Genomic DNA, 14,318 nt, shown 5'->3' with positions numbered 1-14,318 from the left:
CAAGTTCCCAATGAAATAAATTAAAACTTAAAGGGGTTGTCCCGCGGCAGCAAGTGGGTCTATACACTTCTGTATGGCCATATTAATGCACTTTGTAATATACATCGTGCATTAAATATGAGCCATACAGAAGTTATTCACTTACCTGCTCCGTTGCTGGCGTCCCCTTCGCCATGGTGCCGTCTAATTTCAGTGTCTAATCTCCCGATTAGACGCGCTTGCGCAGAAGGGTCTTCTCCCTTCTCTTCGGTCTTGGCACGAGCAGTATTCTGGCTCTGCCCCCTTCTACGCGTCATCGCGTAGCTCCGCCCCGTCACATGTGCCGATTCCAGCCAATCAGGAGGCTGGAATCGGCAATGGACCGCACAGAGCCCACGGTGCACCATGGGAGAAGACCCGCGGTGCATCGTGGGTGAAGTTCCCGGCGGCCATCTTGGCTGCAAAGAAGAAAGAAGCTGCAGAGACGGGATTCGGGTAAGTAAAATTATTATTTTTATTATCACGTCCCTTGGGTTTGTCCCGCGCTGAATGGGGGGTCTATGAAAAAAACCGTTTCGGCGCGGGACAACCCCTTTAAGGCTCATTTACATGCAAAGATAATCTTTCAAACGATTAAAAGTTATAGCGATCATTTTGCATAAAGTGTTAATGGACACTAATGTCCGTTAACACTTGCGCATCTTCATTTGCATGTAAATAGTCCTCTTGGAGGTGTTTGCAGAGTCCAGCATGTTCTCCAGCAGAATACAATGTAATCTCCAGAACACAGCATGCGGTCTGTGGAGAGATACATTATTCCTCTGTGGCTAAACAATGGATTTTAAGTTCTGTCTGCTTCCTGCAAAAATCAGCTCAGTGTACCAGCCCAGCAAAATCTGATCTGCATTGGTCGTGGGCAACAGACTCCTGCCAATCTAGCACTGATGGCCTATCCTGATGATAGGCCACTAATACTAACAAATGGACAACCCCTTTATGTCCTCAGTGTTCTGTTTGGATTTGAAAGAGATGCAGCGAATATCTGTGTTTGCTGTATCTGTAGACTATACGCCTGCAGGGTGGTCCGCGCTCTGTGCCCACTGTATCTGTAGACTATACGCCTGCAGGGTGGTCCGCGCTCTGTGTCCGCTGTATCTGTAGACTATACGCCTGCAGGGTGGTCCGCGCTCTGTGCCCACTGTATCTGTAGACTATACGCCTGCAGGGTGGTCCGCGCTCTGTGTCCGCTGTATCTGTAGACTATACGCCTGCAGGGTGGTCCGCGCTCTGTGCCCACTGTATCTGTAGACTACACGCCTGCAGGGTGGTCCGCGCTCTGTGTCCGCTGTATCTGTAGACTACACGCCTGCAGGGTGGTCCGCGCTCTGTGCCCACTGTATCTGTAGACTACACGCCTGCAGGGTGGTCCGCGCTCTGTGTCTGCTGACTGTAGACTACATGCCTGCAGTGCGGTCCACGCTCTGTGTCTGCTGTATCTGTAGACTACACGCCTGCAGGGTGGTCCGTGCTCTGTGTCCGCTGTATCTGTAGACTACACGCCTGCAGGGTGGTCCGCACTCTGTGTGTCCGCTGTATCTGTAGACTACACGCCTGCAGGGTGGTCCACGCTCTGTGTCCGCTGTATGTGTAGACTACACGCCTGCAGGGTGGTCCGCGCTCTGTGTCTGCTGTCTGTAGACTACACGCCTGCAGGGTGGTCCGCACTCTGTGTCCGCTGTATCTGTAGACTACACGCCTGCAGGGTGGTCCGCGCTCTGTGTCCGCTGTATCTGTAGACTACACGCCTGCAGGGTGGTCCGCACTATATGTCCGCTGTATCTGTAGACTGCACACCTGCAGGGTGGTCCGCGCTCTGTGTGTCCGCTGTATCTGTAGACCACACGCCTGCAGGGTGGTCCGCGCACTGTGCCTGCTGTATCTGTAGACTACACGCCTGCAGGGTGGTCCGCGCTCTTTGTGTCCGCTGTATCTGTAAACTACACGCCTGCAGGGTGGTCCGCGCTCTGTGTCCACTGTATCTGTAGACTACACGCCTGCAGGGTGGTCCGCGCTCTGTGTCCGCTGTATCTGTAGACTATACGCCTGCAGGGTGGTCTGCGCTCTGTGTCCGCTGTATCTGTAGACTACACGCCTGCAGGGTGGTCCGCGCTCTGCGTCTGCTGTATCTGTAGACTACACGCCTACAGGGTGGTCCGCGCACTGTGCCCACTGTATCTGTAGACTATACGCCTGCAGGGTGGTCCACTCTCTGTGTCCGCTGTATCTGTAGACTATACGCCTGCACAGTGGTCCACGCTCTGTGTCCGCTGTATCTGTAGACTATACGCCTGCAGGGTGGTCCACGCTCTGTGTCTGCTGTATCTGTAGACTATACGCCTGCAGGGTGGTCCGTGCTCTGCGTCTGCTGTATCTGTAGACTATACGCCTGCAGGGTGGTCCACGCTCTGTGTCCGCTGTATCTGTAGACTATACGCCTGCAGGGTGGTTCGCGCTCTGTGTCCGCTGTATCTGTAGACTATACGCCTGCAGGGTGGTCCGCACTCTGTGTCCGCTGTATCTGTAGACTATACGCCTGCAGGGTGGTTCGCGCTCTGCGTCTGCTGTATCTGTAGACTATACGCCTGCAGGGTGGTCTGCGCTCTGTGTCCGCTGTATCTGTAGACTATACGCCTGCAGGGTGGTCCGCTGTATCTGTAGACTATACGCCTGCAGGGTGGTCCGCGCTCTGTGTCCGAACATTTCATGGACTGTGAGTGACCAAGTCCTGTTAGTAAAACCTTCAACTGGAGCTTTTGTCCTTTATTTTTGCTCAGTCTACATTTAACGACCACTAAGTTTGTCCAGAGCAATTAAGGTAAATGACCGCCGTGTAATTAGCAGATGACGGTGGTCTGACAGCTCAGCGCAGACCCAGTTACTGAGTCTGTCTGTAGCCAAGTTGTGGAGACGAGAGACTTCTTATGTGCCTTCCCTGATTCTCTGTCCGCAAAGAAAGCTGTAAATCAGCCCCTAGAAGTATAAGTGTGTATATATATATATACACACATACATACACAGGTCCACTTATTTCTGCAAGTGCACAAACCTCGTATTCTGTACAACCATTTCCCAATGCTACGTTCGTCACTGTCGTGTTCCATCCTTAGTTCTGCGCAGAAGTGTTATCCATTGTACAGTCAATAGTTATTACATTTTCCATTATACTTTCTGCATCAATTCCCCAGTTTTCAAGATCTCTTCTTCAGGGCTTATTCACATGAGCGTATATCGGCCACCATTTTCACGGCCGGCCTATATACGCTAGCATCTAATGCTTTGGATTCCAATGCATCAGATCACACAGACGTACTCCCGTGTTCTCGCCAGCTCTCAGCAAGGGGAGGAGGCGGGACGGGGCTGGAGTTAGTGCGCTGACCCCTCCCATTGCAAAAGTCAGCAAGGGGCGGAGAGGAGGATAGAAGGGGGACGGAGTTTAGCGGTCACGCTGCCAAACTCCCTCCCACCTCCCCTCTCCGGCCGCTGTCATTGGCTCACATAGGAGTCTATGGCAGCGGCTGTATTCTTGCCAGGAGGGATAATTTCAGGACCATCTTTCCTGTCCTGCGCTATATCCGCCTGTGTGATCAGATACATTGGAATCCAAAGCATCAGATGGTAGCGTATATTGGCCGGCCTAAAAACGGTGGCCGATATACGCGTGTGTGAATAAGCCCTTTAAAGAGATTGAACCACAATTGAATTGTATCACCTATTCGTAGTCCGATTGGTGGGAGTCTTTCTAATGAAACCCCCACTGATCCTTAGAACAGGGGTCCCAGTCCTGTGTTCCCCTCTCCTCCTCACTGTGGGCTTGCTGCATTCTCCGCTGCTAGGACGTGGTTGAATGGCGCAGCGGCCACATATGCGTGTAAATCACCTGCAGATCACGCTATGAAAAGCTTTCCCTAGGCTAACTATGGAAAGTGCGGCCTGATGTCCATGAGCAGAGAATCATAGCAATTCTCCGCTCGCGGGATTGAAATCGAGGCATGCTGCGATTTGCCGCCATTCTCTGCGGTGAGCCCATCTACTATATAGACTCATCGCAGAGATCTGTCATTGGTCTCCTCTCCTACCCTGCGGCGGAATATCGCTGGAGTTATTTTGTCATGGCCGTGGACAGGCAGCCTTAGTCTAAGGCCCAATGTCCATAAGTGGATATGATTGGCAGAACCCGCCCGGGAGATCCACAAATCAAGCTGCCCATTGGGATGCATCAGCATCTGCAAAACAGTTAAAAGCATCATTTTTCCTGAGCGTGCGGATCGCCCGCGGGGGAAGAAATCGCAGCATGCTCAATTTTTCTGCGGATCCCACAGGGACGGCTTCCATTGAAGTCATGTTGGTTGGTGCGTCCGGACGAAGATCCGGATGGCACGGAGGAGATCTACGCTGGATCTGGATAGGTAGGAAAATGTATTTTTTTGTCCATGTCTGCGGCACGGCTGGATTCCGCTGCAGGATTCAGCAGATGGGATCCGTGCGAGTTGACATTGGGCCTAAGGATCCATCGAGGCCATGTGATGGACACGCAGGTCCGCGGATCATCACAGCACAGGTATAAAGTTGTGTCTTATGGACAAGACAGATTTTTATGCTTGAAAGGAACCAACAAAAGTTTGTATTGAACGACTGCAGAAGAGATCTCTAAAACCAAGATACCGGAAAGTGATATACTGAAGACTAATGTGTCCTTAAAGGGGATGGCGCCGTACACAGAATACGTATAACGCAGTAATGATGGGTGTCCAGTAGTTCTGCGTTGTTCTCTCTATTTCTTTTCCTTTATGAAGTCACTTTCTCTCACCGCAGCCTAGACCCTGATGGAGGGGATATTCCGCAGCCTAGACCCCGATGGAGGGGATATACCACAGCCTAGACCCTGATGGAGGGGATATGCCGCAGCCTAGACCCCGATGGAGGGGATATACCACAGCCTAGACCCTGATGGAGGGCATATGCCGCAGCCTAGACCCTGATGGAGGGGATATGCAGCAGCCTACACCCTGATGGAGGGGATATGCCGCAGCCTAGACCCTGATGGAGGGGATATGCCGCAGCCTAGACCCAGATGGAGGGGATATGCCGCAGCCTAGACCCTGATGGAGGGGATATGCCGCAGCCTAGACCCTGATGGAGGGGATATGCCGCAGTCTAGACATTGATGGAGGGGATATGCCGCAGCCTAGACCCCGATGGAGGGGATATGCCGCAGCCTAGACCCTGATGGAGGAGATATGCCGCAGCCTAGACCCCGATGGACGGGATACGCCACAGCCTAGACCCCGATGGACGGGATATGCCGCAGCCTAGACCCCGATGGAGGGGCTATGCCGCAGCCTAGACTTTGATGGAGGGGATATGCCGCAGCCTAGACCCTGATGGAGGGGATATGCCGCAGCCTAGACCCTGATGGAGGGCATATGCCACAGCCTAGACCCCGATGGAGGGGATATGCCGCAGCCTAGACCCCGATGGAGGGGATATGCCGCAGCCTAGACCCCAATGGAGGAGATACGCCGCAGCCTAGACCCTGATGGAGGGCATACTCCACAGCCTAGACCCCGATGGAGGGGATATGCCGCAGCCTAGACCCCCATGGAGGGGATATGCCGCAGCCTAGACCCTGATGTAGGGGATATGCCGCAGCCTAGACCCTGATGGAGGGGATATGCCGCAGCCTAGACCCTGATGGAGGGGATATGCCGCAGCCTAGACCCTGATGGAGGGGATATGCCGCAGCCTAGACCCTGATGGAGAGGATATGCCGCAGCCTAGACCCAGATGGAGGGGATATGCCGCAGCCTAGACCCTGATGGAGGGGATACGCCGCAGCATAGACCCTGATGGAGGAGATATGCCGCAGCATAGACCCTGATGCAGGGCATATGCCACAGCCTAGACGCTGATGGAGGGGATATGCCGCAGCCTAGACCCTGATGGAGGGGATATGCCGCAGCCTAGACCCAGATGGAGGGGATATGCCGCAGCCTAGACCTTGATGGAGAGGATATGCCGCAGCCTAGACCCTGATGGAGGGGATATGCCGCAGCCTAGACCCTGATGGAGGGGATATGCTGCAGCCTAGACCCTGATGGAGGGGATATGCCGCAGCCTAGACATTGATGGAGGGGATATGCCGCAGCCTAGACCCTGATGGAGGGGATATGCCGCAGCCTTGTCCATCAGGGTCTCCATTCAGGCACAACGTTTGTTCCTGCGGGCTGTTCTGGATAGGCAGGAAACGAACACAGGGCGGGAGGCATTGATGGACGGGTTGGATCATACGTCCCTCCACTGGCACCTATTTGCAGGATAGAGCAGCGTCGCTGTCCAGAACTACCACTTCTATGGCAAAGGGGTGTGGTTTCATAAAAAAAGAACCACAGAGAACTGCTTATTAGTAAGTAGCCAAAATACTGATTATCTAGCAGCCTGTACTACCCTATATGTAAGGTGGCCAAACCAAGGAGCATTGATATCTGTAGGAGCCTCCCATGTGACTGGGTAGATTGTCCATGCAGACAGAACTGGATGACAGCCACACCGGCCCAACATACCGCTCCGTCCAAGGGATTTCCAAGACCAGAAACAGCATTAATTCCATTGTTTATATTATTCTAAGCTAATTTGCAATTTACTCATACTTGCAAAGGGTCTATTTTCCTAATTGGGATTATGGTCACATGATCAGCGCATGAACCCTGTATGTAGCCATTCAGACTAAAGAACAGTGGCGCATGCGCGGTACATGCGAATGAAAGGACAGCCACTCCGGATTGATTTAGTTGCTGACGTAAAGGCTCATTGGGGTTTTTATGTGACATCAGCGGAACTCACTTGCTTTTCACAGTGCGATCACATGACCATAGTCCTAAGCAGGAAATTGGGATCTATTAGCAACACTGCATGAATTACAGATTTGTTCATGTGTAATATAAAAAAGTGAAATAAATGGTGATTTTGGGTCCTAGACTACACCTTTAATCACAGTGAAGCCATCTATATCAGATTCATGGTGTCCAAATCCTGGCGATCAGCTGATCCTCTTCACTGTTTACCTGCCACAGCACTGTACATTTTATAGTGGCTGTAACTGGTATTGCAGCTTACAGCAGCTCAGGACTGGGAAGCAATACCAGGAACAGCCACTACAAACACTAATCCCTTCAATCAGATCATTGTCTCACCAGGAATCAGACTCACCGATCCAATATTGATGTCCTATTGTAAGGATAGTCCATGAGTATTACAGTCCAGAAAAATTCCTTTAAGTGCTGCCAAAAGTTTACATTGTATTAGAAGTTAGCAAAATGAAACTTCCCCAACTCAGAGGCCTTTGGAGGGCATTCTGCTGCTCCAGATGAGACAAACTTTGGACAAAGGCCACTTCAGCTGATGCACTTGCCATTTATGAAAAAAAAAAAACTAAAGTAAAAAAGTTGCCGATAGGTGGCGCTGCAGTTATGCTAATCATGCTACAAATGCTCAATTTGTCCCACTTGGTTTTTAACAACACTCCCCATTTTCAAAACCACCGCTGTACGCAGTAAGTCGGCTTTAATTGCTACAACATGCTGACGAATGCTGTCCCTCGGATCTGTCACTGGGGACCAGCTCCGCTACAGCGCCACCTATCAGCAACTTCTTTAATATATAGATTTTTTTTTAAAATAACCAGCACATCATCTGAAGTGTCTTTTGTCTGAATTTGTTTCATTTGGCGCAGCAGAACGCCCCCAGAGACCCTCAGGTTGTGAAAGTTTAATTTCACTCACCCTGTACTGTTATTGTGGCAGTTTCTTTGCATCAGTTTACATCACTCAGATCAAAATTGCGCCGGGATTTTTCACAAACCACAAGAAATCTAGTGATAATTGTCTAATAGTAAAGCATACCGAACCAGTGCCGCCCACAAGCAGGTAACACTTTCCAAGAAGGAACACAATCAGAGTTCATCTTAGCTGGAGCCGAGTATAAAAATGAGTTTATCTGAATGCCGGAATGAAAAGCGCCAAATGAGAGTAAATGCAGCGCCTCGTATTAATTGTTGTGCTTTATAGATGCCGTCGGTCTTCATTTTCCTGACCCGTCTTTCTGGTTTCATTACACTGCTGCTCGGCTGATAACGGCGCGGGAGATGCTTTATTGGAAGGTGACGGTTATAGCACGGTGAGCCGCCGCATGTCTTCAGTAAGCTCTATTCTCCACATAATCTGATCCAATAAATTCTCCTCGCATGCCCTGTAATTACATGTACCTCTCCGTAATCAGGCAGGTCTGTGTTCTGCGCTTCAAGAAGTGCTTTTATTGTAAGTTCAATTAGTGGGAATGAAGGACTGCCTGCTCAGATACGGGCGGCACAATTATGTTTGATTACTATAATTAAGGTTGTGCTGAATAGTACATATTGTGATATAAGGTAATTGCATGCAAATAACCCACACAAAGCATTAGGGCAAACTCTATTATACCAGTGATTTTCTAAATATCTCATTTGGAAAATAGAAAAGTGAAGCATTAGGCCTGCCGAGTTGAGAAGCCGGCATGTGGCTAGGCCTTAAAGGAAACCGGGCAACTGATTAATGCCGGCGCTAATCTTCCCAAAATGCAAGATTTAAAGGGCTCATGTATCTTCATAGGTAGGAAGCAGCAGAATATACCCAGCGCTCCGGTGAAGGATGAGTTGGTTCTGGTAGAAGGCAATGGATTTTATTGATAACGCGTTTCAGTGACAAAGTGTCACCTTCCTCGTATCGAACGGAGGAAGATGACAATTCGTCACTGAGATGTGTTCTCAATAAAACCCATTGCTTTACACCAAACATATTCATCCTTGACAGCAGCGGCGGATATATTCTACTTCTTTCTTCCATCCTTTTGCTTCTGGCACAGAGGCTTCCGTCCTCAGCACCATTGGCATCAGTTGCCATTTTTTTGTGATCCCAATGTTGTACCTGCGCAAGCCCAACCTTGACAGGTAAGCGAGTGGCACTTTCCATCACTGTGGTCTTGAAGTGCTATTATTACTGTTCTCTTTACTGTTGGCAAACCGAGGAAAGGAAACAAGGAAATCCACGGTGCGCTCGACAGGAGGACTGATATAGTGGAACAGACTTTATTGGCAACGCATTTCAGTGTCAAAATGGCGCCTTCTTCTGTCTGTTTAGTGTCGGGTAACAAACAGGGCAGAGTTCAGATTTGCCTCCCTACTCCTACATCTGGGCTTCCTGGAGATCTTAAATGGATTCAGCTTATTTTTTCACATTGTAGATGGTCTTTTACTTCTCTAAACACCTTAAGGCTCTTTTCATGTTTGCATTTTTAATGGCTACTTCTACAATCCCGTAAGTGGATCCATAAACGAACGCCAAAGAGAAAGCAAGACTAGTTTCACATTACATTCTGTAAATTGTGGTTCTGCTCTGGTTTACGTCCTCCATGCAAACCAAAGAGGTCTCCATCTCACCTATTCACCCCCATGGCGCCGTCCAGCTTCTATCATGGTTTCCATCCAGGTTTATTCTTGGAAGGCAGGAACCAGGATGGAACCAGTGCTGGATTCTGAAAACATAATGTGAAAGCAGTCTTGGGTTTCCATCTTTTTAGGGATCAGTTAGACTGGTTTCACACTACGTTTTGTGAAACCAGGACTAGTTCTGGCCTCCAAGCGGAAAACTGCATAGGAGCAAAACCTGGATGGAACCTGAACGGCACCATGGAGAAAACTATGTGAGAGTAAACCTCTTGTCTGTCCAGTGTGAAAGACTGACAGACACGGACTATGTGAGATCAACGAGGTCTCCATCTCACATATTCACCCATATGTTGCTTTCCCAGTTCGATGCTGGTTTCCAGCCCCATGCAGTTTTCTGCTTGAAGGATGGTGTCAGGGCTCGGGGTCTGGGAAACTGCAAGTCCCTGAAAATACCCGCAACCCCTATCCCTACCTACTTGCCCCCCTGGGCTAAGCCCCTGGGCGACAACTGGGCGACGGTCCCTACACTCACTAAGGAAGGGGAACACTGGGACTAACAAACAGACAGACACTGGAACAAACAACAGCAAGGAGAGTCAGACAATCTGGGTCGGCAACGAGAAGGTGCGCGGTACAAGAGGGTCAGGCAAAGGCAACTTCAGGTTCAAAAACAGGGAGTCAATATCAGGAGTCAAAACACGAAGTACGCTGGTGTAGCAGGTAGACCAAACTAACACTGGCACTGGTCTGTAGACACAAGCAGGTTTAAATGCTGTCAGAGCTCCCACCCCAGCAGCTGATTAGGGCAGGGAGGCTGACAGCAGCTGAGTGCACCCAGCAGCACTGGGGAACCCACCCTCAGCCCTGCAGGAGGCAGGGAAGAAGACACATGCCTGGTTGCCATAATACCGAGGACGCGACGCGGGGCAACACCCACCATGTCCCTAGCAACCCGGCAGTGAGGAGGAGCTTGGCGGCTAGGGGAGGTGACGAGGACCGGGGCCCCCCTGCACCGCACAGCAGCAGCATGTGTGACGCCGGCGGTGCGGGCACGACGGACTCGCGAATCGCCAGTCCTTACAGATGGAACCAGTGCTGGTATCAAATAACATAACCAGCCTTTAGGTTACATTCAGATGTAGTGAAAATACTGCAGATTTCCTACAGCAGAAAAATCGGCTGCAAAATCAACAGCATTTCCCAATCAAAATCTGCAACATCGGTGTGGTTTCAGTTGGCAATGTTGGTCTCCTTACCCTCTCATTTGCCGTTGTTTGCACTGTTTCATATTTTTAAATTGTGATTTTCAAGTGATCTTCACAATCTTTCTGCTGCCCTGCTGTTTGCAATCCACTTTCAGGCAGGGGGCATTTTGAAAGCCTATCATTTTGCTAGTAGTTCACTGTCCTGTACTTTCTTTCCCTCACTTACCAGGCTGCATTGCGCTGTCTCTGGTCTAGTCAGCAGGGAGGCAGTATTTGAATGCTTGCCCCTCTGCTGTCTCAGGCCAATTGTAGGAGTTTGGCATTCAGAGACATTCTGGCCAAATGATTACCATGCCCAAAGTAACACGCACATACACAGGTGCGGTAACAGCAGCAGAGGCAAAGAATGCAGATATTGTTTACACGGTGTCTGCAGATCTGTCAGCCTGTGGGTAAACGGGAGCAACCAGAGAAGATAGTCCCTCCCTCCCAGCTAGGAAACCATTCCATCATCTCAGTTACTATAGAAGCTCAATACCTAACAATAGGCAGTGGATTGCGGTCACTTCAGCCTTGATTTATAGTGCTAAAATAAAAACAAATAAATACTAAAAGTATATTCCAAGATTGAGGAGACACACGGGCCGTTGGATGAGAATAAGGTGTCTGAGAAGTTAGTGCCTCTTTAATCACAACTAAATAGAACCATTGTAGTACTCAACCATAGGAAGTCACAACTAGTCGGAAAAGGCAATTTTACATAAAACACATGATGGACGGTACTAAAGAGGATGACTGCAAATATCGATAACGCATCATTAACAAGCCTGAAGACTAGAGATGAGCGAGCATACTCACTAAGGACAATTGCTTGAGTGAGCATTGTCCTTAGCGAGTACCTGCCTGCTCGAGAGACAAGGTTCGGGTGCCGGCGAGTGCAAGCGGTGAGTTGCTGCAGTCAGCAGGGGGGAGCGAGGGGGAGAGAGGGAGAGAGTGATCTCCCCTCCGTTCCTCCCCGCCCCCGCCGGCACCCGAACCTTTTCTTCCGAGCGGGCAGGTACTTGCTAAGGACAATACTCGCTCGAGCAATTGTCCTTAGCGAGTATGCTCGCTCATCTCTACTGAAGACCCAACGAGAAGACGGGAACTTCTGGAGAAACACTGTTTGTATGGAACCTGAATCCATCTTGATAGTGATTCTTCATAGTAACCCTTGAGGTCCTTCCCTCCATTGACCTTCATAGAATGGACCAACATCTTCACTAGAAGACTCTCACGGAAAAATAGACTCCCAAGACCAATGATCAGTAAGATTGAGGCCTCATGCGGCTGTCACTGAGCGGCGATTAACACACAACAATATCCCGGAGTGAGCGCAGCCAAGTGGGAAGAGAACATAAACTCAATAGACCAATTGATCAAGTAAGTTGTTCCTTTATATACAGACTCTGCGAGGAGGTGTCATCAATAACGGGACGTCAGGAGAGATACAAGGCTAATATTATTACACGGGTTCTTTCTCCATCCCTGAGTTGACAATAAATTTTCCAGCCAAATTCAATTACATTGGCTTCCTTCCCAGCACAACAATTGTGGGATTTTTGCCTAGATATATTAGTTTGTAATTATGGGTGACATTTCTCTGACTCGTGCTCTGGATTTCGCCCTTTATGGGTTGGATGCTATTTTACTTATTAAGGGACTTTGCTATTATTTTTTAATGAAGTAGAACAAATGAGAAATCTGTTATTTTCTTCTCTGCCATCATTCGGTTCTGAAAAATTGTCACGTCCCGTTTTATCAGTAATCTCACGGGTTGATTCAGGACGGGCTGCCCAAGTTATTCTTATACTGTAGCAGCAAAAGAAGCCGGAACGCCATGCTTCATGTCCTGCCAGCCTCCTTGCCATTCTCTTGCCTCTAGTTCAGCGTACGCATCACTTGAGACAGATTGGTTGCTAGAGATTTGTTGCCTGATGACAACCTCATTGAAAAGACTCTTTGATACAATGTATCCCTAGCAACCAGACTGTCCGACATGACACAGTCATTCAGCCTTGGAGAGTAACTACACCTTCAGCTAACGTTTGACATGTCAGTGTTCATCAGTAGAGGTCCTGCTGCTGAGACCCCTGTCAATCGCTGGAATGAGGGCTGTTTTCTCTGCTTTTTAGTTTCTTCTGTCAGCTGAGGTCTGTAGAAAGCTCTGTACACTTCTATGTGGCCGTCTTCAGCTGCCGGAAGCAGCCGAAAAGCAGCTAAGATAGCCAAGGGGGTGCAAAACTCAGGTGACTGCTACAGCGCCCTCATTTTAGTGACCAGTGGGGGTCTCAGCAGTTGGACCCCAACTGATTAATACTTTGGACATGTCAAAAGTTAGCTGAAAGTGTAGTTGCTCTTTAAAGGGGTTATTTGGTCACCGGACAATATTGCCTCTTATAGCTCCAACTGTGTTAAAATAACAAAAAGAGCATTAGTTACCCGTTCTCTGCCACGGTGATTCAGCACAGTAGACCTGCCGTTCTACTGATGTTTGTTGTAGAAGATTTTGCCACCATAAGTCACTTGACCACTGCAGCCAATCAGTGTTGGAGGTGCAGTTTAAAGGGAACCAGCCTACAGTACCATAAACTAAGTTATGGTGTTTTTAGGGCAGGTGACAGGGAGCCAGATGAGGTATTTTTCATACTCATCCACTTTCTGGTTCCCACTAGGCCCACCATGTTTATAATAAAAAAAATCACACAAAAACCCCAAGAAACATACTTGGTATCACTGTGTCAGTACAGATAAAAAAGCAAACAAACAAAAAATACACAATGCCAGAATTGCCCTATTTTGGTCACCCCCTCTCCAAGACAAACATTTTAATTGAAAACAATCAAAAAATCATATGAACTCCAAAATTGTACCATTAGAAACTACAGGGGGTCCCGCAAAAAACGAGCTGCGCACAAATATGTCGACGGAAAATAAAAAAGGTATGGCGGCAGAAAATTATATTTTTTTCTAAAGAGGTTTTTTTTTTACTAGTAGTACAGCAAAGAAAGTATATACATTTGGTAATGCTGTAATCGTACGGACCCATAGTATAAAATGATCATGTCATTTTTACTGCAGTGTATATGCCGTAAAAACAAGACACCCCACCCTAAAGATGGCGGGATTGTTTTTTTTTCTATTTTATTCCGCTCCTCCTGCAAAAAATAAGCCCTCAGACGGCCGTGTCAATGGATAAATAAGAGGAGTTTTTGAATGTGGGGAGGAGAAACTAAAAATAAAAAAATAAAATAATGGTTGCAGTATTGCATAATTAAAGGGGTTGTCCCGCGCCGAAACGTTTTTTTTTTTTATTCAATAGGCCCCCCTTTCGGCGCGAGACAAACCCAATGCATGTGTTAAAAAAAAAAAAGTTTAGTACTTACCCGAATCCCCGCGCTGCGGCGACTTCTTCCTTACCTTAGTAAGATGGCCGCCGGGATCTTCACCCACGATGCACCGCGGGTCTTCTCCCATGGTGCACCGTGGGCTCTGTGCAGTCCATTGCCGATTCCAGCCTCCTGATTGGCTGGAATCGGCACACGTGATGGGGCGGA

The sequence above is a fragment of the Eleutherodactylus coqui genome, chromosome 10 (genome assembly GCF_035609145.1).
Source record: "Eleutherodactylus coqui strain aEleCoq1 chromosome 10, aEleCoq1.hap1, whole genome shotgun sequence".
In the NCBI taxonomy this organism is placed as follows: Eukaryota; Metazoa; Chordata; class Amphibia; order Anura; family Eleutherodactylidae; genus Eleutherodactylus; species Eleutherodactylus coqui.
The sequence above is the reverse complement of the archived record's forward strand: the minus strand, read 5'-3'. Positions refer to the sequence as shown.